Below are 27,629 nucleotides of genomic sequence, written 5' to 3'. Positions count from 1 at the left end.
TCATCTGGAGGCCAATATCCAAGGGCTAATAAAAACAATTGTCTTTATCTTGCAAGTTTCTACACACCAGAAATACAACTCTAGAAGCAAGTCAAAGCCCACCTAGCTTTACCAGTACCAAAGATTTTCCTGTTCCTCTCAAAATGCTTAAGGATATTCTAAAAGATCAAGATATTAAAAACAACACTGTCCTCTACTTTTAAAAAGGAAGGAAAATTTTATATAGCAATTTCCCTGAAACTCCTAGGGAAAAACTTCATATTCTTTCTCTGTCACTGGAAGTTATAATAAATTTTACCATGCCTTTAAAATGTAAATACTCCAAGAGCTAACAGCCCACAATCACCAGAGACTGAGCCCAGCTAGCTCAACCTGTAGAGCCTAAAACTGAAAGATAAAAAAGAGGAAGTAAACCTTTTTAAATATAAACTACACAAAGGTCTCTCTTGACCATAACAAAACTCTAGACCATAACCTCCTTAAGATTACTTTTAGGAACAAATATAAATCTTAAAAGACTTTTCCACAAATAGCAAAGAAGCATTAGCCATCTGAGCAGAAAAACTTAGCTTATTCCAAATAAATAGCTTATTTATGTATAAACTGATGAGTTTTGTATTGTACCTAATTCATGACTAAAATTTTAAAATAAAACTATGGGATCTCTCTGCCTATCTGTATGTATGTATGTCTGTGTATGTACGTTATGGATATGGTATATATCTAACTTAAAATGGTATTGCCAAAATTAAATCACTGAAAGAGTTCTGTTTAATTGGCTTACAAATAAGTGCTTATAAATTAAGTATTTCTAAATTTCAGAGATATAGTAAAAACTAACCCAATTTTTTTTCAGGTCACAAGATTTTGAATAATCTTTGGTAAATAAAAGCTAATTTTACGTTTGTTCTTTCAACTAATACAGGTGTGACTTCAGAGTTATCAGCATTAAATATAATGCAGATAAATAACTTTTGTTCCACCTGCATCAGATAAGCTCATGTTGTCTCTGTTGCAAAGGTTTTCAGCAAAATCATCATCATCATCATCATCATCATCATCATCACCGTCATCACTGATAATTGCTAACTGCTTTAATGCCTCATGAAATCTTCAAAAGTAATCTAAATATCATTAAAAAGCAAAGAAATTAAATAGATGTAAGATAAGTTAGGTAAACTTTTTAGCAATGATTATTTTTATGATTGCTTAAGACAATAGTTTTTTATGATGTCTACTTAAATAGCTTCCCAAATCTCTTTGGTAACTTACATACTTAGAGCTAAATTAAATGATGAAAATGTATTAAATATCTAGATTATTTGCAAATATGATAAAACATTGGTTACTGAATGAGTCTATTTGCTTTTGGGTTTCTTTACAGAGAAACTAGAGATATTTGGGCTATTGGTAAACATGTGCCACTTCAAAAATTTATACTATGAAAAATGTATGTTTCTAGACATTATGAAATGTATTGATAAATTTGTAAATCCTAAAAAATTGCTGGTATATCGAACATTTCACAGTCTTTCATTTCTTAGTTTTCACTGGAAGTTTAGGCTTCTAAGGGTTAAGAATTCTAATTAATATATGTAATTAAAGCTCCTAGAATTAATAAGGAAAAACAACTCTGTATGCAAAAGAGTAGGATATGTTTTTGGATAAGAAAATACAAAGTTAGGAGCTTCAAGGTGGTGGAAGAGTAAGACGCGGAGATCACCTTCCTCTCCACAAATACATCAGAAATACATCTACATGTGGAACAACAACAACAGAGCATCTACTGAACGCTGGCAGAAGACCTCAGACCTCCCAAAAGGCAAGAAAATCCCCACGTACCTGGGAAGGGCAAAAAAACCCGGAAAAAAAAGAGACAAAAGAATAGGGCTGGGACCTGCACCAGTGGGAGGGAGCTGTGAAGGAGGAAAGGTTTCCACACACTAGGGAGACCCTTCACTGGAGGAGATGTGGGGTGGCGGGGGGGAAGCTTCGGAGCCATGGAGGAGAGCGCAGCAACAGGGGTGCAGAGGGCACAGCGGAGAGATTCCCGCACGGAGGAGCGGTGCCGACCAGCACTCACCAGCCCGAGAGGCTAGCCTGCTCACCCGCCGGGGCGGGCAGGGGCTGGGAGCTGAGGCTCGGGCTTCGGTCGGATCGCAGGGAGAGGAATGGGGTTGGCGGCGTGAACACAGCCTGAAGGGGTTAGTGCGCCAAGGCTAGCCAGGAGGGAGTCCGGGAAAAAGTCTGCAGCTGCCGAAGAGGCAAGACAACAACAGAACAACAGAATACATATTTTTCTCAAGTGCTCATGGAACATTCTACAGGATAGATCATATCTTGGGTCACAAATCAAGCCTTGGTAAATTTAAGAAAATTGAAATCGTATCAAGTATCTTTTCTTACCACAACGCTATGAGACTAGATATCAATTACACGAAAAAATCTGTAAGAAATACAAACACATGGAGGCTAAACAACACACTACTTAATAACCAAGAGATCACTGAAGAAATCAAAGAGGATATCAAAAAACACCTAGAAACAAATGACAATGAAAACACAACAACCCAAAACCTATGGTATGCAGCAAAAGCAGTTCTAAGAGGGAAGTTTATAGCAATACAATCCTACCTTAAGGAAAAAGAAACATCTTAAATAAACAACCTAACCTTACACCTAAAGCAATTAGATAAAGAAGAACAAAAAAAAACCCAAAATTAGCAGAAGGAAACAAATCATAAACATCAGATCAGATATAAATGAAAAAGAAATGAAGGAAACGATAGCAAAGATCAATAAAACTAAAAGCTGGTTCTTTGAGAAGATAAACAAAACTGATAAACCATTAGTTAGACTCATCAAGAAAAAAAGGGAAAGGACTCAAATCAATAGAATTAGAAATAAAAAAGGAAAAGTAACAACTGACACTGCAGAAATACAAAGGATCATGAGAGATTACTACAAGCAACTATATGCCAATAAAATGGACAACCTGGAAGAAATGGACAAATTCTTAGAAATGCACAACCTTCCGTGACTGAACCAGGAAGAAATAGAAAATATGAACAGACCAATCACAAGCACTGAAATTGAAACTGTGATTAAAAATCTTCCAACAAACAAAAGCCCAGGACCAGATGGCGTCACAGGCGAATTCTATCAAACATTTAGAGGAGAGCTAACATCTGTCCTTCTCAAACTCTTCCAAATATAGCAGAGGGAGGAACACTCCCAAACTCATTCTACGAGGCCACCATCACCCTGATACCAAAACCAGACAAAGATATCACAAAGAAAGAAAACTACAGGCCAATATCACTGATGAACATAGATGCAAAAATCCTCAACAAAATACTAGCAAACAATCCAACAGCACATTAAAAGGATCATACAGTATGATCAAGTGGGGGTTTATCTCAGGAATGCAAGGATTCTTCAATATATGCAAATCAGTCAATGTGATACACCATATTAATAAATTGAAGGAGAAAAACCATATGATCATCTCAATAGATGCAGAGAAAGCTTTCGAGAAAATTCAACACCCATTTATGATAAAAACCCTCCTGAAAGGAGGCATAGAGGGAACTTTCCTCAACATAATAAAGGCCATCTATGACAAACCCACAGCAAACATCATCCTCAATGGTGAAAAACTGAAACCATTTCCACTAAGATCAGGAACAAGACAAGGTTGCCCACTCTCACCACTATTATTCAACATAGTTTTAGCTACAGCAATCAGAGAAGAAAAAGAAATAAAAGGAATCCAAATCGGAAAAGAAGAAGTAAAGCTGTCACTGTTTGCAGATGACATGATACTATACATAGAGAATCCGAAAGATGCTACCAGAAAGCTACTAGAGCTAATCAATGAATATGGTAAAGTAGTAGGATACAAAATCAATGCATAGAAATCTCTTGCATTTCTATACACTAATGATGAAAAATCTGAAAGTGAAATTAAGAAAACACTCCCATATACCATTGCAACCAAAAGAATAAAATATCTAGGAATAAACCTACCTAAGAAGACAAAAGACCTGTATGCAGAAAATTATAAGATGCTGATGAAAGAAATTAAAGATGATACAAATAGATGGAGAGATATACCATGTTCTTAGATTGGAAGAATCACCATTGTGAAAATGACTCTACTACACAAAGCAATCTAGAGATTCAATGCAATCCCTATCAAACTACCACTGGCATTTTTCATGGAACTAGAACAAAAAATTTCACAATTTGTATGGAAACACAAAAGACCCCGAATAGCCAAAGCAATCTTGACAAAGAAAAACGAAGCTGGAGGAACAGGCTCCCTGACATCAGACTATACTACAAAGCTACCGTAATCAAGACAGTATGGTACTGGCACAAAAACAGAAATATAGATCAGTGGAACAGGATAGAAAGCCCTGAGGTAAACCCATGCACATACGGTCACCTTATCTTTGATAAAGGAGGCAAGAATATACAGTGGAGAAAAGACAGCCTCTTCAATAAGTGGTGCTGGGAAAACTGGACAGCTATATGTAAAAGAATGAAATCAGAACACTCTCTAACACCATACACAAAAATAAACTCAAAATGGATTAAATACCTAAATGTAAGGCCAGACACCATGAAACTCTAAGAGGAAAACATAGGCAGAATAGTCTATGACATAAATCACAGCAAGATCCTTTTTAACCCACCTCCTAGAGAAATGGAAATAAAAACAAAAATAAACAAATGGGACCTAATGAAACTTCAAAGCTTTTGCACAGCAAAGGAAACCATAAACAAGATGAAAAGACAACCCTCAAAATGGGAGAAAATATTTGCAAATGAAGCAACTGACAAATGATTAATCCACAAAACATACAGGCAACACATACAGCTCAATATCAAAAAAATGAACAACCCAATCCAAAAATGGGCAGAAGACCTAAATAGGAATTTCTCCAAAGAAGATATACAGATTGCCAACAAACACATGAAAGAATGCTCAACATCATTAATCATTAGAAAAATGCAAATCAAAACTACAATGAGATATCATCTCACACCGGTCAGAAAATTTGCAAACAATAAATGCTGAAGAGGGTGTGGAAAAAAGGGAACCCTCTTGCACTGTTTGTGGGAATGTAAATTGATACAGCCACTATGGAGAACAGTATGGAGGTTCCTTAAAAAACTAAAAATAGAATTACCATATGACCCAGCAATCCCACTACTGGGCATATACCCTGAGAAAACCATAATTCAAAAAGAGTCATGTACCAAAATGTTCATTGCAGCTCTATTTACAATAGCCAGGACATGGAAGCAACCTAAGTGTCCATCAACAGATGAATGGATAAAGAAGATGTGGTATATATGTACAATGGAATATTACTCAGCCATAAAAAGGAACAAAACTGAGTTATTTTTAGTGAGGTGGTTGGACCTAGAGACTGTCATACAGAGTGAAGAAAGTCAGAAGGAGAAAAACAAATACTGTATGCTAATACATATATATATGGAATCTAAAAGAAAAGAAAAAAAAAATGGCCAGAAGAACCTAGGGGCAAGATGGGAATAAAGATGCAGACCTACTAGAGAATGGACTTGAGGATATGGGGAGGGGGGAAGGGTAAGCTGGGACAAAGTGAGAGAGTGGCATGGACATATATACACTACCAAACGTAAAGTAGATAGCTAGTGGGAAGCAGCTGCATAGCACAGGGAGATCAGCTGGGTGCTCTGTGACCACCTAGAGGGGTGCGATACGGAGGGCTGGAGGGAGGGAGACGCAAGAGGGAAGAGATATGGGGACATATGTATATGTATAACTGATTCACTATGTTATAAAGCAGAAACTAACACACCGTTGTAAAGCAATTATACTCCAATAAAGACGTTAAAAAATTAAAAATAAATTTAGAAAAATAAAGAAAATACAAAGTTACATTTTTGTTGAGCAACAAAACAAAACAAAAAACAAAAACACAGTAATTTTGTCATAAAATACAGCTGGTACTTCAAAATGGGAAAGGGGAAAATAAAGGACAAAACAAAAATTCCAGAAGGTCTAAGAATCCTGGGAAAGGAATTTTATGTATGTTTAAGCTAGATAAGATTGAATGAATTTTTATAAGTGCTTTTTTTTTTATTAGGGTTATGATATAATTTCTCTTTTATTTGTGCAAAACTTATTCAGTATAGGTAACTGCCTCTCTATTTTTAAAAAAATTTTTTTTTCAAGAGAGGCTATTTATTCATTCAATCATCATTCATTGTTTGTTTGTTTGTTTTCCCCCTTTTAAATCCTTTTATATACGGAACGATCTCCCTGTTGGTTTTCAGGGGGAAATCTTTTCTTTTCTTTTCTTTTTTTTTTTTATATAGCAGTTTCTTATTAATCATCAATTTTATACACATCAGTGTATACATGTCAATCCCAATCACCCAATACATCACACCCCCACCCCCACCCCCCCATGGCCTTCCCCCCTTGGTGTCCATACGTTTGTTCTCTACATCTCTGTCTCAATTTCTGCCCTGCAAACCGGTTCATCTGTATCATTTTTCTAGGTTCTCCATATATTCGTTAATATACGATATTTGTTTTTCTCTTTCTGACTTACTTCACTCTGTATGACAGTCTCTAGATCCATCCACGTCTCAACAAATGACCCAATTTCGTTCCTTTCTATGGCTGAGTAATATTGCATTGTATATATGTACCACATCTTCTTTATCCATTTGTCTGTCGATGGGCATTTAGGTTGCTTCCATGACCTGGCTATTGTAAATAGTGCTGCAATGAACATTGGGGTGCATGTGTCTTTTTGAATTGTGGTTTTCTCTGGGTATATGCCCAGTAGTGGGATTGCTGGATCATATGGTAATTGTATTTTTAGTTTTTTAAGGAACGTCCATATTGTTCTCAATAGTGGCTGTATCAGCTTACATTCCCACCAACAGTGCAAGAGGGTTCCCCTTTCTCCACACCCTCTCCAGCATTTGTTGTTTGTAGATTTTCTGATGATGCCCATTCTAACTGGTGCGAGGTGATACCTCATTGTAGTTTTGATTTGCATTTCTCTAATAATTAGTGATGTTGAGTAGCTTTTCATGTGTTTGTTGGCCATCTGTATGTCTTCTTTGGAGAAATGTCTATTTAGGTCTTCTGCCCATTTTTGGATTGGGTTGTTTGTTTTTTTAATATTGAGCTGCATGAGCTGTTTGTATATTTTGGAGATTAATCCTTTGTCTGTTGATTCTTTTGCAAATATTTTCTCCCATTCTGACGGGTGTCTTTTCGTCTTGTTTATGGTTTCCTTTGCTGTGCAAAAGCTTTTAAGTTTCATTAGGTCCCATTTGCTTATTTTTGTTTTTATTTCCATTACTCTAAGAGGTGAATCAAAAAAGATTTTGCTGCGATTTATGTCAAAAAGTGTTCTTCTTATGTTTTCCCCTAAGAGTTTTATAGTGTCCGGTCTTACATTTAGGTCTCTAATCCATTTACTTACAGCAATTAGCCTGGATATAAGAACAGAATACTCTATTGGCAATGCATTGTGCCCACCCTCCTAGCACATGACACAAGGGGTCAGGACTAGAGGTTTTATCATAATATAAATATAAGCTGCATTGCCTAGTACCACAACTGTGTTGTGGGCAGTGGAAGAGAAACACAATTGAAGACATATGGAGCCAGAAACTGGTCTGTAGAAAGTTGTCCAATTACAAGACATAAAATTATAAGCTAAGGATTCAATTCTATTTGAAGTCTAGCCAAAATTAAAGGGTGGGTTTTTATTTTTGAGGGTTTAGGAATATCAATAACAAAACATATAAAATTATAAACATACTATACACAGGTAGGGGAGGCAAAATGATTTTCTCTGCCCTTATATGTTCTTGGCTGAGACTCCTCTCTATAATAAAAGATTAACAGGAGAAAACTAAACAGAAGTTTAATGACATGTATACCTCCAATATACATGGCAGGTACCCAGGAAAACTGAGTAACTTCCCAAAATGTTTCAAGCCGTCACCTTAAATACCATCTTCATCTAATGGAAAAAAAAAAAAAAAAGATGCTGGGGGCAGAGGGAAGACCTGTTAATGGAAGGTTACCAGGAAAAGCACAGTAACAAGTAACAAGATATGGTTCTTATGCAGAACTAAGTCATTGTCTTCTCCATCGATTTCAAATGCTTCTAATTTGTGGTTGGCTAAATCTGCAGATGTGGAACCCATGGATATGGAGGACCAACTGTATGTTTAAATTTAGTAGAAGATGCTAACTTGTTGTCCAAAACGATTGTGCTACTTTATGTTCATACCATATCCTATACGTTCCTCATAGACCATCTCTGTTAAAATAGAGATTGTAAGAATCTAAGGGAACCCAAGATACAGAGAACATCTCTTAAAAAGACTTGTCACTGTGATATTTTGTCTAATGGAGTAAATTCCAATGAGATTCATAAAAGTCATCACATAATTTGTAAGGTAATTGTATAAGTAAAAGTCCCAACAGCATGGGATGAAAAGGACTGAGAGCAAAGTATGTAAAGAGGTCTTTAGACCTTAAACTCTATATAGGCAGAAAGCTGTCAGAGAAAGCTATGCACTGCCAATCAATGTCATTTCTTATTTAAAAAAAAAAAGTTAATTTAGAGTGCAGAACCAAGAGTATAGAGGGAATGAGAACCAAGAACCAAGAACCACAGAGAATAAGCCCAGGGCCTAACAATTATATTTAGAGAAGTCTGTCAAATGGCAAAATAATGTCCTGATTAGTGTACCTACAGACTTCCGGAATTTAAGCAGAATGCTCATTTTTGTGTATGTTATTTTCCATGGGCCGATACGAGATGCATACATGCATGTTAGATAAATGCCTATGTTACTGTTTTTTGCCATTCTGTTTTCTAGGATTTTCCTCTTATCTCACTGTCAAAGTATTTTTAATAAAAAAATTTTTTTCAAGACGGTTTCCTAGAATTTCATGTTTGATTTTTACTTAATTTACTATTAAAATGCAAGACATTTGTTATTGATCATCATCCAGAAAGCACATGTATAGCCACATGCCAAAATATTTCTCAAATATTTATATATATATAATTTATCTTTTAATGGTATGTATGCTCAAATCTAAAAATAGCAATAGCACGTTCGTGGGGAACCTGTGCTAAACCATTCGTAGACGACCTGCTTCTGGGTCGGGGTTTCGTAAGTAGCAGAGCAGCTCCCTCGCTGCGATCTATTGAAAGTCAGCCCTCGACACAAGGGTTTGTAAAAAGAAAATGAGAAGAACAAAAAACGAAAAAAAAAAAAAAAAAAAAAGAAAAAAGAAAAAAAATAAAAAAATAAAGATAGCAATAGCCATAACTGATGAGTGTACCTCTATACCAGGGATTCTAAGGCTACAGGCTTCCTGGAACTATGCTGGAAGTCAGCTAGTGGTTAAACCCAGCACACAAAACATTTCTCAGCAGGTATCCCACGGCACAGAATACCTGCTCAATGATATATGAATATATATTTAAGAAGTTCAGCAATGAATGGGCCATTGACATTTGGGTTCAATTTAAATCTGCTATCTTTTACATAAAGCTCTTTTCAAGTTACCCAACATCTTTGAATACTGAAAATAAAACTAATAATATTCATTCAGTGTTGCTTTGGGGAGAATTAAATGATATAACATATAAACTAAATATTTATTTTAATAGTAATAATACCTATCATTTATTGTCTTTGTGCTAAGCACTATATAGTCACAATCTCATCTTTTCTTCAATCTCTCCAAATCAGTAGTGACTTTTTACCTCTATCATATAGATAAAGAGACTGAGTCCTAGGGAGATTAAGTAACTTGTGCAAATCCATCACTACAATTCAAATCTTTGATTACTGGGAAGAAAAATTCTCAGGTGTAGGCAAAGTTAGATACATACAGATTTTAAAACCTAGAATTGCTCTGGAGAATATTCTAAATCTGTACACTTTCAGATCCCAGTGTGTTGGATTGGGAAATACACTCATTGCTTCCAGTACCCACCTTCTCCATATTCTCTTGTTTTCCTCCTACCCCTCTGCTACTCCTTTTTAATTTCCTTTGCTAGATCTTAACATTTCTGAATGCTAAATTTTGGACAGCTCCAGTGCTTAGCTTTGGAAACTCTCTCTCTCTTCCCCTCCTTCCCTCCTCTCCTCCCTCCCTCTTTTTCTCTTAATTTTGGATCCATTGTCCAAACTCCAGACTTTATCTCCGATTAGCTAGCATTCCCACTTAACATTTTAGTAGTCATTTCAAACCATTAACATATGCTTCTTTTCATTCCAATCGCTCCCTCCCAAATATACTTCTTTTTATTCTTTACCATCTTAGTTGTGTCAACTCCATCTTTCCAGATACTTAACTCAAAGAAAAAATAATTGGATTTGTCTTTGACTCCTCTGTTTTCTGCCACTCCACCCACAGTCAACATTTACAAAATACTTCCAGTATTCCACTAGTACTCACATTCTTTATGTGTAAGTCTGGGATTTCTGAGAATCGGATGCCAAGATAGGATTAAATATGCAAATGAATTAGGAAAAGAGCCCATGAGACAAAATAAGGTTGGAGTCTGGAGACTCAGAACAGTCAGAATGAAACTCAGGTCTGACTCCAAGTGAAGGAGAAAAGGAAGACAAGAAGTTGGGTGTAAGGGGCTTTGACAGCAGAACAATTCTAAGGAGAGTCTGGCAAGGTCATTGGAGAGTCCTTAAGCCAAAGTCACCTGTGAGAGGATTTCTGCATCATCCAGAAATGAGCTTGTCTTAGAATCCCTGCCATGCTTACTGGTTGGCTGGGTAGCCCACGGGAAAAATGGCCTGTACCAGAACGTATTGATGGATTTCAGATTGCTCCCAGTGGTCAGAGATCTGAGAGGCGCATTCTCATGGTGGTCACATACTGTCATCACCTTGGTCCAGGCCATTATCATCTCTCAATAAAATAAATGGAATAACTTGTTAACTGGTCTTATATATTTGCCTTTCCTTCACTTTAGCCTTTTCTCAGCATAACTTCTACTGTGCCTTTTTCAAGACGTAAGTCAGATCCTGTCACTCTCACCTCAAACCTTCCAATGGTCTCCCATTTTTCAGTAAACCACAAAATCATTGCAATAGGCTACATGTCCCCACAAGGATTGGTCAGTGCTTCTTCTTTGACCTTTCACTCACAATAGCTCCAGACTCCCTGTCACTTTTCAAGCATGGCAGATATTCCCCAGCCCCAAAGTCTCCGTACTTGGTGCTCTCTCTGCTCAGAACTCATCCCCATGCTCACCCTTCTATCCCCAATACTCAGTGTCTCTCCATTTAACCTACTTCCTACTTTATTTCTTTATATTTTCCATTTCCCCCAAGAGTGAGAACATATGAGGGTAGGGGTTCTTATCTAACTGCTGCGTTCCTAGTGTCTATGCCATTACCTACACAAATTAAGGGCTTGAAAATATTTTTTTGCATTTATAAATAGTGACAATCCAAGGACTTCTGTGGAAGACAGATGGGCATTCAAATTCTAACTTAAGCAACTACTATTTCTCTCTGGAGAAATCAATTAGCCTCTGTAACTCAGGTTTCTCAGCTATAAAATAGTAGAATAATAAAATAGTAGAATAATCAAGTCCACAAACCATATGTGTGTCGTGGATATAAAAAATCACAACTCTTTATAACCTTTCAGATGTTGTAAAAATCTCATTTATCACTGCGATACGTATCCAACTAGATTGGAGTCTGCCATCCTGTCACTCCAAACCCAATTCTTGCAGGTGATGACTGGATTACAACACAGATCTGAACATTTTCACTCTGAGGTACTTTGTTTTTAATTTCCTTGAGGGATTATAAATCACGTTTCCCTCCTGACCAGAGATATTCCAAAGAGTATAAATTAATGGACAGAGTTTTTATTAACGTGGATTGGAAATCTGGCTTTGCCTCACTGGGTATGTAAACGGAGAAAAATTATTTTACAGCTCACAGACACAATGTCTTCATCTACAATATAGTGATAGTTATACTTTTCTCTCCAAGAGGTTCTGATATAAAGTTAATATAATATCTAAGATAGATTTATATTAAGTAGCCAATACCCTTAAAGATGTCACTTTACCTGAAGGTGGCAGAAGGTTAGTGATTCTCAATAAAGATAGTGAAAGTATTAGATCATTTCCATATACCTGAAGGGCAGTTTCTTATTTTACACTATTGGTCTCTATTACTACACTGCTCCTAAAATGGTTAATGAAATGAAATATTAGTATTCCAAATTCAGTGTATCATAATTCTGGGATGACTGAAGAATAAGATAAAGTCACCATCAAATTAGATCATTTGAGCATAACACACATTTATCCCCCAATTTCTTTCCAGGAGACACACTGCTCCTGACCTGAGATGTCCTATGTCAATATGATGTATTGGATGAATTATTTTCTGTTTAATGCTAGGACAACAACATGTCTTTTCTTTACTGACCTTGATGTCTCATTTTTAGAAATACAAACACCAGAGTTTGAAAGATCTGGTAATGGCCTTGCTCTTTTTACATGGATTCTCTGGTTGCATTCTTATCTTCTACCAAACAGTCCAGATTCTCCATGGTGTTCTGTACATTCTGCAGAGTAGCAACTTATTCCTACTCTAAATAATATGCAATCAAAGATAGAGGATCTTTAACAAATTGGTTTACAGGAACATACTAATGTGTATTTGCCTGAAAATTTACTCGTGTATTTTTAAGACATGGTGTTTTTCAGAGCACAAAAGTATAATTGATGACGTTTTATCACAACAATTTCTTGCATAATTATTAATTACTTAGTTCACACACTGAATTGCCAGTCATTGTTTCTGATGAGATGAGCTGTAAAAAGGCAAACCCTGAGGTCACTGCACTACAAGTTGACAGCAATCGTACCACAAGGCTCCTTCAAAATATATTTTTCCCTAGAAATTATGTTGGTTGAATTCAACAAACACAATTAAAATAAATGATGTCTTTTATTAGTAGTCTTATAATAAATTAGTAGTCTTGTAATTTACCACCTACCTGGGACACATATGAAAGTGTAGTTAAACTTCTACCAAGACAGCAAAATCTCAATCTCTTCCAATAAACTGGGGAATAAGTTCACCTTGTTTATCAGGCACCTACTATGTCTTTGTGAGGCACTTAAAAATATATCATCTCTAGATTTTCAAATAAGCCTGCAAGCATGTTAATAACTTACCGAAAACCCTACCAACTTATCTAGGATTTGAACACTTTTCTTTCCCATGTAGAAAATACATGTTCTTTCCACTGTGCCACATTGCCTCCATGTAAACATGTGCTTCAGATCAACCTTTGCAAAGTATCACACAAAATATAGAAAGAATACATGAATGTCTGTGCAGAAGACACTGCTTGCTTGGAGGTTACAGTCCGTTGGGAAACATGGAATGTAGATGTTAGAGGAAGTACATACATACAGAAGAGATTCATTCTGAAAAGCGTACTTCCGTTTTAACATGGTGACAGACCATAATCTGTAAATGCTTCCAGAGCAATACAATTGAAAAGCTGGATAAAATATAAAACATTCATTTCAGTGCATGCCTGAGTTTGCAAGAAAAGAATAGAAATACCTAAGCTCCCAAAATATGAGCGACAACTGAATTGCAAGGGGGTCAGTGGGTGCTAACCTAGCTACATTGAGGGTGAATTTCTATCTTTAGACCTAAAATACTTGAGTTTTCAAAGGTATAAGGATTGGAGATACAAGACATGGGGCTCCCTTGAGGCAGGGAATGAAACAGAGACCCTTACCTGTCCACCTCTGAGGTGACGGTTCTCAACCAGGGGTGGCAGTGTCACACTACTGGATGCTTGTACTTTTGTGTTGCTTTTTTCTGTTTATGACAATGAATGGGGGGGCACTACAGAATTTAGAAAATTAATCACTTTTTAAGATGTAAACCAAAAAAAAATAAGTTTATTGTGGAATATAGAGAAAATATTTTTTAAACTGTAAATATTTATTAAATTCTGCTTGGAAACTCAATTACATATCCATGATAAGAAAGAATCAGAAAAATAAATTCCATATACTTGGTATAGACATTAATGACAACCCACATATTATTGATGGCTTCGACCAAAATTTCAAGTATAAAATTTTCAGAGTACTGAAAATATTTAAACCTACATGTAAGCAAATAACAATTTTTACAGCATATAAGATGTGACTTTCTTTTTATTACATAAAAACCTTAATTTGAATATAAGTTCTTAAATCATATACTTAAAAATAAATATATTCTGGGTTCTACTAACAAGACCACCTTCAGAAACTGTGAGATAAGAGACTAGAGAAATTAGCATATATTATCTTCAGTTTCTTTGATGTGGTTTGTGAAGAGGAAACATCTGTTGGCATAAATAACAGCTCATCTGAAAGCACAAAATGAGAACTTTAATAATCAATATTTTGTATTCACTGAAATGTCAGTATTTATTTTCTGCTTCCCATTCTGGTTAACTTTATAATCCTCTCTGTGGATTCTGTGTTAAATTTAATCGCTAGAAAGTGTTAGGTGGAATTAAAATTGGCAGTGTGTGTGGTTACGCAGAACTAGAATGAAACCCCGGCTTTTCAGTATCTGTCTGACCAAGGACAAGTGCTTAACCTCCCGAGACCCTGTATTTTTCATGTTTTAAATAGAGATAAATATGCCTATTTTATAGGATGAGTGTAAGAATTATTAATAATGCATGCAAAGCCTCTAGCATAAAGTAGATTAAAAAAAATGTAGCTATTATTATCACTACACATCAGAATTACCTGTGGGAAATTTTTGAAAATTCAGACCCGCATCTAGGAAATTGTAGTGTCTAGAGATGTGGCTCATTACCAAGACTTCAGATATGTACAAATATCTGCAACAGAGATATTTATTTACATTAGTTTAAGGACAGCTACGTAAATGCTTTTTGCTTTACCCATATTCTTTCCAAGCTTCACACTTTGTAAAAGCTTCATTCCTCTCACCTCCACAGGAGCCTCAAATTAAGATATAATTAATTTGGTGGCTATATTGTGTTAGGAACCTTCATAGGCTTGATTTCAGAAATTCTTCAAAACAATTGTAATTGGTCTTCAACCTTGTGTTGCAAGTAATTAGACTGAGCTTCAGCGAGATAAAATTAATTTTCTAAGATGAGACAAGTACAGAGGTGAAATCTGAACTCAGGTTTCTCAGATCTACAGATGAATCCTCATTTAATACCTAGCTCAAATATCTCCACCTTTTAATTTCTTTCACCAGGTAGATTTACGGTTTCTACTTTCAGCTGTCCTTGCATGTTTTACCCATCTTCATTATGGCACTTTTCACTCTAATCTGTACTTCCCTGCTTATAAATCTCTCTAATATACTGAATGTAGGATACTACAGGGAAGGGACTCTTGTTATTTGTTGTTCTGTAACCATATACTATATGCATGCTTTCAAAAATAATTGAATTGTTAAATGATCTGTGCTTGGTGCCATTTTCTATTTTTCCCATGAAAAAAATGCATTTGACAGGGACTCAGGGGTACATTGTTAAACCTTAAATTCTATGACCCAGATTCTACTAGAGGAAAGCTATGTCATAAAAATAACCAAATAATCAGTAGAAATTACATTTTGAAATGTATCTACATGATTAGATTCAGTCAGAGGAAAGTTCAGAAATTCTTCATGAAGAAATAGTTTCTCTTTACATCAGGCGGCAATGCATGAGCCAAGAGTTTAACCTGAGAGAACTCAGCTATTTATTTAAAGTAAGTTTAGAACTCCATGATGTTGGGCAGATATTTTCTATCTTGGAGTGTTAAAGTTTTTTATTTATTTTTCTTTATGTCTCATGGTATTATAAATATGTTTCTCTTTTAGAATAAAATTATTTTGTTAAGCAATTACAAACTTACTGAAAAGTTGCAGGTACCATTTGTAAATGGCAAAAGTTACATGAACCATTTGATTATAGGCTACCCACATGATGTCTCATTAGAACCAAATACTTTAATGTATTTTCCTACAAACAAGAACTTTTCATTATATCCTCTCAGTTTAGCTTTCAAAAATATGAACTCAACAATGAATCATTGCTAACATTTCTTTCTCAGACATCATCTAAATTTTTCCAGTTGTTCCAAGGATGTCATTTTTATAAGAAAATGAATCAATTTCAAACCATGCATTGCATATAACTCCTTTATGTTTCTTTTAGCCTCCTGTTTCCTTTTTTTCCTTAGTTTTCTGGACCCTGATACCTTTCAAGATTACATGCCAGTTATTTTGTAGAATGTCCCCCAGTTTAAGTGTGTTTGATGTCTCCTCATGGTTAGATTCAGGTTAGGCTACCTCTGCAAGAGTGTCTTGCCTTGGTTAGGGTTAGCCATGGTCAAGGCAAGGATGGATCTATAGGCACAAGCTCCAGGACCTGACTGGGTCACAATAAGCCCAAGACACACATTTCTTGATACGTGGCTTCTCTAGACTTCTCTAGACTTTGAGACTCAGCATTTCTTCCAAACCATCCACTCAATCCACATATCACTTCTGTTTTTGTTTTGTTTCGTTTTATCCTAGCTTAGTGAACAGCTTGCACATAATCTCAACCCTGACAGAGAACTGAAAATGGTTTATTGTATTAGTCAGTGTTCTCCAGAAAAACATAACCAGCAAAATGTCTGTGTATATATACATATATATACACACATATCAGAGTCCAAAATTTGATGGAGGAGGCTGGCAGGGCTGATTTCACAGGTGAACTCTGAAGGCCATCTGCTGGCAGAGTTCCCTCTTGTTGGGAAAGGTCAGCCTTTTGTTCCAGTTAGGTTACCAACTGATTGGATGAGAGGCCCACTCATTTTGGAGAATAGTTTGCTTTAATCAAAGTCCACTGATTTAAATACAAATCTCATCCAAAAACAATCTCACAGAAACATCCAAAATAATGTTTGACCAAATATCTCGGCACCATGGCTCAGTCAAGTTGACACATAAAATTAAGCAGCACAGTTATCTACTCATCAGATTGTCTGAAGCTATCTTATTCCAGATGTCCCAAGGCCCATTCTTTTCGCTGGCAAGATTTTCTGTCCCATGTCACCACTGTAACAGAAGTATATCTAGAGGCTGTCAGAGCTGGAATCAAGCTGAGAAGTTACGCTGTGCTACTCATTTCTGTTGGTTTACATCCTCAGGATCTTCCCAGGTAAAATCTGAAACTGGCCCTTGTATATAGAGAGCAAGGAGAGACCAAAGAAAGCGGCAGACACCACTGCAGACAGTAGGCGGCAGGTTTAATTACATACCAGGCTTGTCCTGGGCAGCTGCAAGGCAAGTAGTTCTCTGCACCTGCCTGCCAGAATCTTAAAAGTTTATAGACAGGCCTTAACTGGATTTAATCACATATTCAGTCCAGATGGTCTCAACAATACCTTACTCTCTCAAGGCTACATCCTTGGAACAGCTCCCACTGTGGGACCAGTGGGCTGAATGTACATTCTAAGGATGGGGAAAGGGTGAAGACCCTCCAATTACCCAGGTACAGCTCGTGGGTAAACCAGTAGTCACATCCTCTTGATGATCTTCTCCAACAACTTCACAGGCTCAAGATGTGAGGACCAGAGAGGGGTTATGATGTTCTCAATGTAACACTGCATGTTCAAGTCAACAAAATATTCTCACACCTAAGATATTCTTATCGCTATAATTTTCTAAATATTTCCATTGACACTGAAAACAATGCATATTAGTGCTAGGACCTAGAATCATACATTTGGGTGCCCTGCAATAAAAGTAAGAGTTCTTTGAAAGTGTATGTTCTATATCAAAATCAATGTAAAATTTGCATTCTTATAATATATCTGTGTATTTTTTTTGGCTACACCAGGGCCTATGGCACTGAAAGCACAGAGTCCTAACCACTGGACTGCCAGGGAATTCCCATATCTGTGCATTTTTTAATCTAAATGTCTCAAAATAAAAATTTCTCCAAACCTTGGAAGAAAATCCATAATCTAATAAGAACCTTACTTGGGGCAAAGGCTTTCTCTATAAAGAGTAATCTGTTGCTTTCTGCCAATATCTCAATTCTGCATTCTCCTTTTCACTGTCAGAGAGCCATAGAAACCTGCCTTCCCACAGAAGAAGAATTTCCATAGCCACCAATTGAGGTAGGGTCTGCAACAGTATTTGAGAGTAATGAACCAGTACCAGGGTTTTAGCAATAGGGTCCACACAGCTAATCTCAAATCCTGCCCAGCTGATACCAGCTGCTGAACTCTATGGAGACCAAGTCAATAAGGTAAAACAGAATCATAATGGGAAAAAAGCATAGAAGTCTACACCCCCAAGGTCATCAGAATCACTCAGTGGAAATCTAAGAAAATCCCCTCTGTTTTCACAAAGCCAGATGTCTGTGGATGCCAGTTTCAGAAACCTATATAGCTTTTGAAGAATCCACAATTAGGTAGCAGATACTGAGGAAATCAAATTTCAGGATAAACTGGTTGCAAACAATAAGGGAAAAATTCACACTCTGTGCAAGAGGAGAAGGAAGTGGAAGAGGTTGATGAGAGAGGAATCAAAAGTAAGGAATCAAATTGGTCATGATGCAGGAGAGCGTATGGAAAGAAGGCAATCTGGGTCCTCAAGAAACATAGCAATGTAGTTGTAAATACTATGAGGAAACAAATGATGTATTTGTCTGGAAATGTGGATTCTTTTTGAAGTCTCAAAAGAGTAACTTGTAGTGTATCTAACAATTTTTTAAATTGTGGCTTCTTCTTGAATGATTAAAAAAACCCAACAACGCTGGGATGAATCACATTTTATTTCTTCATTGATCACAAAATTTTATACATACAGATACCTAAACTGGATGGTAAATGAACATTTGATCAAATGATTCTCTCCTTAAAGGTGTGCTATAGGTAAAGGAATTATGACACCTGCTCAGGAAAGGTAAAAATGGCAGCTCTTTCAATTGTGCCTTAGTCATTTGATTATATCTCCAATTTAACTGAGGCAATTGATTTCCAAACATCATGAAAATTAATTAAGCTCATTGTTCTGGAAGAATTTAATCCTCAAATTATGATATTTAGCTTTATTTAAGCATCCTTAAGTTATAATGAAATTCGTTTATTGAATAATTCTTTAAATGCAGTTATACTGTATTTAGCATTAATTTTTAAAAACAATTTTCAACAATTTTTTAAATTAATTGATTTTATTTTTGGCTGCGTTAGGTCTTCGTTGCTGCGTGTGGTCTTTCCCTAGTTGTGGCGAGCGGGGCTACTCTTGGTTGCAGTGCACAAGCTTCTCATTGCAGTGGCTTCTCTTGTTGTGGAGCACAGGCCTTAGGCGCACGGGCTTCAGTAGTTGTGGTGCGCAGGCTCAGTAGTTGTGGCACACAGGCTTAGCTGCTCTGCAGCATGTGGGATCTTCCCGGACCAGGGCTCGAGCCTGTGTCCCCTGCATTGGCAGGTGGATTCTTAACCACTGCGCCACCAGGGAAGCCCTGTATTTAGCATTTAAATGTACTGTTTGGAGTCTCTTCTTTGTAATACAAAGTCTCTAATTATTGTATTCTTACAACCATATTCATGCCATTTTATGTTTTTATAGAGACTTCTTTCAAAGGGGCACATAGAGGAAAATCATAATACAATGGATTAAGAAATTTCTTTTTCCTATTTTACCAAATATGTTTTAAAGCATTCAGAAAACATTTGCAAATGACCCACAGAGGCTCATATATGTGTTTCTTCAAATGTACGATAAAACATGAAGGTTTAATAGTGTGTAATTCTCTGATAATGAATCAAATACTCAGCACTATGCATATTGTACTTAGTCTTTGTGCTTGGAATAAAGTGCTGGAATAATGTCTTTTGTGGCAATTACAAATAAAGTAATACATGTAATTATTCTGTAATAATGTAATTGTTGCCATGTAGACTATAGAACATAAAAAAGCATTAAGTAATTGTAGGGTTATTTATGGCCTGAAAATTGGCTGGCAATTATGCTAGAGGTAATACTAGCATGAAATTCATGGCTTAATTGTTACTTGATTTTAAAATGTAAAATGTGTTTTTTTAATTATAGATCTAAGCACCTAACTGCATAATTATATCACATACTTTGCATAGAATGGAAAATTGGGCACAATCCAATAGAGAAACATATTCTTCTACTTAATTTTAAGTACTTGAAAAATTAGCTATTTTAAAATTGGTTATGTCACTCAATCTCAATTTCCACATTTTTAAAATTAGGAAGTTTGGTTTAGATAGTTATATGATACTATTCTTTAGTGTACCTTAAGTTTTTGTGTGTGTGTGTGTGTGTGTGTGTGTGTGTGTGTGTGTGCAGATGTATGGTAGAACCTCCTCTGTTCTTTGAAAACATCATTATCTAGGAAGATGGCACAGTTTTTGATAAGGTTATTTATCAGAACTTGGCACACATGATATATTCCATCTCTTGTGCCAATGTGAAAACTTACTTTCTGAGAATAAGGTACAGTCCTTTTGGAAGACTTAATTGGGAAACGTAGGTGATAGTCACAGTTTATATTTATCAGAGATAAAGTCTGAGATAGAGAAAACTCACCCTCCCTAACTCCTATCATTCTTAGCCTCACCACCACTGTCCACCCTGAATCCATTAGGTTCAACCTCATTCTCCCCTTTTTACCTTGTTCAGTCACCAAAACAGTATCCAGATCCCAGATCACCATTCACTCCCACACTTGAGTCCTTATAAGGCTCCTGATCTCCTTAGTCAGTCCCTTTTCTCACCTTTTTCAAGATTTATGGCCATTCCTCAGACCACTTACAAGTCAGTTAATTTTTTGATTTAGGTTTGAAAAAAATGTTACATCTGTCTTCAATTTAAGAAAATTTTTTATGTTAAAATGCCCATATTACCTAAAGTGATCTACAAATTTAATGCAATCCCCATCGAAATACTGATGACATTTTTCACAGAACTAAAACGAATAATTCTAAAATGTATACAGAACCACAAAAGACTCCTAATTGTCAAAGCAATCTTGAGAAAAAAGAACAAAGCTAGAGGTTTCATGTGCCCTGATTTCAGACTATACTACAAAGCTACAGTAATCAAAACAGCATGGTATTGGCACAAAAAAACAGCATAGAGAGCCCAGAAAAAAACTCACACAACTACATTTAATTAATCTATGACAAAGGAGGCAAGAATACACAATGGAGGAAAGACAGTCTCTTCAATAAGTTGTGTTAGGAAAACTGGACACCTACATGTAAAAGAATGGAATTAAGATATTTTTATCACACTATATACCAAATTAAACTCAAAATGATTAAAGACCTAAATGTAAAACCATAAAACTCCTAGAAGAAAACATAGGCAGAACACTCTTTGACATAAATAGTAGCAACATTTTTTTGGATTTGACTCCTATGACAAGGAAAACAAAGGCAAAAGTAAACAAATGACCCAATTAAACTTAAAAGCTTTTGCAAAACAAAGGAAACCATTGACAAAGGAAAAGACGGCCTACTGAATGGGAGAAAATATTTGCAAATGATATGACCTACAAGGGATTAAAATATAATATCCAAAATATGTAAAAAGTTCACACAAACCAATATTAAAAAAAAAAAAATGAGCAGAAGACTTGAATAGCTATTTTTCCAAAGGAGACGTTACAGATGGCCAACAGGCACATGAAAACTCCACATCGCTAATCATCAGAGAAATGCAAATAAAAACCACTATGAGATATAATCTCGCATGTGTCAGAATGGCTATTACCAAAATGTCTACAAATAACAATTGTTGTTAAGGATATGGATAAAAGGGTACCACCCTAGCACACTTTTGGTGGAAATGTAAATTGGTGTAGCCACTATGGAAAACAGTATGGAGGTTCCTCAAAAAACTAAAAATAGATCTACCATATGATCCAGCAGTTCCACTTCTGGGTATATATTTGAAGAAAATGAACACACTAATTTGAAAGATACATGCACCTCAGTGTTCATAGCAGCATTATTTACAATAGCCAAGATATGGAAGCAACCTAACTGTCCATTAACAGATGAATGGATAAAAAATATGTAAGATACACACACACACACACACTGCCATGGAATATTACTCAGCCATAAAAAAGAATGAAATTCTGCCATTTGCAACAACATGGATGGACCTAGAGGGTATTATGCTTAGTGAAATAAGTGAGAGAGAGAAAGGCAGATACTCTATGTTATCACTTATGTGTGGAATCTAAAAAATAAAACAAATGACCATAGCAAAACAGAAACAGGCTCACAGATATAGAGAACAAACTAGTGGTTACCAGTGGGGAGAGGGAAGGGGGGTGGGGCAAGATATGGGTAGGAGATTTTAAAAAGAAAAGAATATTCTTTAGTTTTTGCTCTAAAGAATGGTGGCTTTTCCCTGAGGACACTGCTTTCCCTGTCAGACTCTCAACTGATTGCTGTTTATATCTCCTCATCCTTACCTCCCCCCATCCTGCAAACTGTCCTCTTATGCCACGTGGCTGTTTCCCAATTTCTTCCTCCCCCGTTTTTCTTTGCCTCAATCCACCCATATGAAATCTGATATCAGCAAATTTGTCACCCTCTACCCCTCATTGTTGCTGCTTTCCACCATCTCCTAGAATAGTTTACTCTATTTCTCAATAGTTTTATTTATGGGATCAGTCACTCTTAACAAAACAACCCATGTCTTAGTTATTGATTTAAATATATATGTAAATTCTATTTCCACAACTCTGGCCTCTCAGCTTTTTAAACAGTTTTCCTTCAACAACCCTGTTTTCAATTCTATGCAAGTCACTCATTTCCAAGTATATTTTAAATCTAAAAAAAATATCCTTTTATGACAACTCCTCTGAACAATGGTGTTATATTTATTAATTAAATATTGAATACATTTCAGTGGTACATTCTTATGTCAAATTCAATAAGTAATTTAAAAAGCATAAGACTCTGCCATATTCTTCAACTATTTAAAAGTGGTAGCAGACACCCATCCACAAATCTGTTATAGGCTCACCATCTGTGGACCCTGAAGTGGACCCTTGTTGTTCACTTTTTTATAGATATTCTTTATCAAGTTGACAAAGGTCCCCCTCTATTCCTATCATGGATTGTTGTTGGATTTTGACAAATGCTTTTCCTGTGTCTATTGATATATATATATTTCTTAGTCTGTTGATATGATGGATTACATTAATTGATTTTCAAATGTTGAGCCACCCTTACATACCTGGTATATGTCCCACTTGGCCATGGTATGTAATTATTTCTATACTTTATTGAGGCTCAAATTGCTAATATTTTGTTGAAGCTTATATCTGTAAGAGATATTGGTGTGTTTCTCTTTCTTGTATTGTCATAATCTGGCTTTGGTATTAGGGTAATGCTGGTCTCATAAAATAAGTTTTGAATATTTTCAGTACTTCAATTTTCTAGAAGAGATTGTAGAAAATTGGCATCATTTTTTCCTTAAATGTGTAGTAGAATTCACCAGTTTAACCATGTGGTCCTTGAGCTTTCCTTGTTGAAAGGTTATTATTAATTGATACTTTTTTTTATAAACCTAGTTTTTTTAAAATAAACCTAGTAAGATTGATGATGGTGATGATGATGACGATGATGATTTGTGAGTCTAGTAGTTTCTGTCTCATAAAGAATTAGTTCATTTCACATTAGTTATCAAATTTGTGTACATAGAGTTGTTCTTAATATTCCTTCATTGTCCTTTTAATATCTGTGGGATAAGTAATAAAGGTCCTGCTTTCACTTCAGATACTGGTCATTTGCATCTTCTACATTTTTTATTGGTTAACTTGTCAATTTAATATCAATTTAATTAATACTTTCAAAGAACCAGTTTTTAGATTAATTTTCTCATTTTCAATTACACAGATATCTGCTCTAATTTTTATTATTTCTTTTCTTCTACTTTAGGTTAACATTGTTCTTCCAAGGGCAAATGCTTATAATATTAATTAGACTTTTCTTCTTTTCTAATATGTGCATTTAATTGTATAAATTTCCCTTGAAGCACTGCTTTCTCTGTATAACAAACATTTTGATAAATTGTTTTCTTCATTTAGCTCAAAATATGTCTTAATTTCTCTTGTGAATTCATCTTTAACCCATTTTTATTTATAAGTATGTTGTTTCATTTCAATGTATGTTGGGATTTTCACTATCTTTCAATTATTTATATATAATTCTGTTGTAAACTAAAAATGTACTTTATATAATTTTTGTTATTTTTAATATATCTTATTTATTTAAATGTGTTTTTGGACCAGAAGGTGGACTATCATCATGAATGATCTATGTCAGCTTAAGAAGAATGTGTATAATGTTGTTACTGAATGGAGTATTCTATAAATATATCATCAAATTGATTGACAGTGCTGTTCAGGTCAAATGTATCATTACTGATTTTCTGCCTGTTAAATCTACCAATTATTGGAAAAGGTATGTTGAAATCTTCAAATATAATCATGAATTTGTCTATTTCTGTTTGCAGTTCTATCAGTTTTTGCCTCATGTATTTTGATGTCCTGTTGTTATATACATAGATATTAAGAACTAGAATATCTTTGGGGAGGATTGACTCCTTTAACATTATGGAATACTCCCTCATTTAATATCTTTTCTTTACTGAAGTCTGCTTCATTTGAAATTAATATAGCTACTCCACTTTCTTTGATTGGTGTTAGTATGGTGTTTGTTTCTCCCTCTCTTTATTTTATCCTATCTCTGTCTGTATATTTAAAGTGCGTTTCTTGTAGACAACATATAGTTGGATCTTGCTTTTTATCCACTCTGAAAATCTTTGTTTTTTAACTGGTGTATGTAGACCATTCACCATTCACATTTAAAGTGATTATGATTTAGTTTGATTAGTATATTCCATACTTCTGTTTGTTTTTTTTGTACTTGTTTTTGTTTGTTTTTTCTTAATTGAGAATTTTATATAATTCAATTTTTGTATTTTCTTAGCATATCGACTATAACTATTTAAAAAAAACAAAAACCTGTTGGTTGCCCTAGAGTTTGCACTACATTTACAACTTGCCGAATTCTATTTTCAAGTAACTCCACACCATTTCACATGTAGTGCATGTACATTTGTACAGAGTATCCCTAATTCCTCTGTTCCATCTCTAAATTATTTTTATTCATTCACTTATCCATAGGCTATAATCATGCAATGCATTGTTACTATTATTATTTTGAACAAACTGTAGATATTAGATGAATGAATAGTAATAAAAATATTTTATTTGAACTTTAATACTCCAAGACTTTTTTTTAATGTAGATCAGAGTTTGTGACTATATCATTTTTCTTCTCCCTGAAGAACTTTTATTAACATGTCTTGTGGAGAATATCTGCTGGTCATGAATTCCATTTTTTTTTCCTTTGTGGTCTGAGAAAGTCTTTATTTCTCCTTCACTGTTGCTGGATAATTTTTCTGAATATAAAATTCTAGATTTGTGTTTTCTTCCTTTCATTACTTTAAATATTTCACTTCACTGTCTTCTTCCTTGCATGCTTTCTCACAGGAAGTGTGTTAGTCAGCTGTAGTTTTTATCCTTGTTCCTCCATTGGTAGGGTGTTTTTACACTTCTTAAAAAAGATTTTGTATTTATCTTTGTACAGTTTCAATATAATAAGCTTAAATGTAGGCTTTGTTTATTTTTCTGTATTTATGCTGCTTTGTGTTCTCTGAGCCTCTTGGTTCTGTGGTTTGATGTATGCCATCATTTCTTCAAATATTTTTCAATTCCAATCTCTCATTATTTTCTTTTTGATATTCCAATTACTTGTATGTTAAACCTTTTGGAATTTTCACACAGTTCTTACACATCTTTTTTTTTTCTTTCTTTCATTCTTTTAATCCTTTTTTTTTCCCTTTGTATTTCATTTGGGAAAGTTTTTGTTGACATATATTCAAGGTTGCTGGTTCTTTCTTCAGTCATGTCCATTCTATTACTAGGCTTTGCAAAGACATTCTTCATTTCTGTTACATCATTTTTAATTTCTAGCAGTTTTTCTTGGAATTTCCAGCTATCTGCTTACATTATCCACCAGACCTTGTTTTTTGTCAAATTTTCCATTAATGCACATAACATATTAATCATACTTATTTTAAATTCATTGTCTGAAAGTTCCAAATATGTACCATATCTGAGTCTGGTTCTGATGTTTGCTTTGTCTTTTCAGATTGTAATTTTTTTGTTGAAAGCTGAACATATAGTATCAGGTAATATGCCTTAGACTGAGATTTTATGTTAATCTGGCTCTGAATTGGTCTATATTTATATTTTTTTGTTAAAGAAGATATTGGGATTTCAAATTATTTTATTATCTTTGCTTTATTCTCCCTTATTTTCTTTGGATTTTTCTAAGAACTCTTTCTTAAGTTGAGTCTGAGCATTGTTGCTCTTTCAGCTATAATCCACTGTAATTTTACTGAAGCCCTACAGATATGGTGGTAAGGAGTGGGAAAAGGGGAAAAAATTCATAATCTTACTATTAAATCTCAGTCTTTTCATGGGCCTATGTTCATGGGCTATGATTTTCAAAGTGTTTCAAGTTGTTATTGTTGTTGCTGTTTTCTCCTTTCCTACTAGATTGCTAGTAGGGGTTAGTTTAGATAATGACCCTTGAGCATAAAGGAGATAGGTTTTGGCAATGCTTTTTACTCTAAAGAATATGTGTTTGTTAGGAAAACACACTAGGCATATCTCACAGTTTTACTTCTTCATGCCCCCTGCCAAAGACACAGAGTGATTTTTCTCATCCTGCACTAAGAGAACTTTATGAAGTCCTAGAAATAAAACTCATAAAAGTGTACGAGTTTCCCTAAGACTGCATGCTCCCAGAATTTTCTTACTCTCAAGCTAGTCCACTGTCATCAAATTACCATTTAAATATTCCTGCCAGTTTATGGCTCCAGCAGTTTCTGCCCTAGTTAATCTGATCTCTTTGGGGATTCTCTGTATTTGCCTGTATCTCCAGATTTTAGTGTGCCGGTTTACCCTGCAACCTGAATTCTCGATGGGTCGAGGAAATTCACTGATTTTCAACTTATTCAGCTTTTTTCTTGCTATAAGCATAGGGTGAGGACCTACAGCTCTTTATATGTTGGAAATGGATGACACAGTTTCTTACTTGTCTATCTAAAAGTTTCTGGTCTGCTCCAGACATAATGATCATAAGGTAGTAGATAATTATTGTATTTTTTTAAAACTTATGAATTTATTTGATACTTTGACTATTTAGTCCAAAAGCCTAGAGGAATCCCTTGATTGGATGTATGTCACCGGAGATTTAAAACCAAGCTCAATATAATTCTCATTATGAACGGCTTCAGGAGTTTCAGAAAAATCATTAATTTTAATACACAGGGAGAGAAATAGCATTTGAGAACTTATCAAGTGACACGGTGAACATATTATTTAGTCACAGTCAGTAGTGCCAGAGCTT

Source organism: Balaenoptera musculus, chromosome 13 (genome assembly GCF_009873245.2).
Source record: "Balaenoptera musculus isolate JJ_BM4_2016_0621 chromosome 13, mBalMus1.pri.v3, whole genome shotgun sequence".
NCBI classification, from domain to species: domain Eukaryota; kingdom Metazoa; phylum Chordata; class Mammalia; order Artiodactyla; family Balaenopteridae; genus Balaenoptera; species Balaenoptera musculus.
This window is presented reverse-complemented; position numbering follows the sequence as displayed.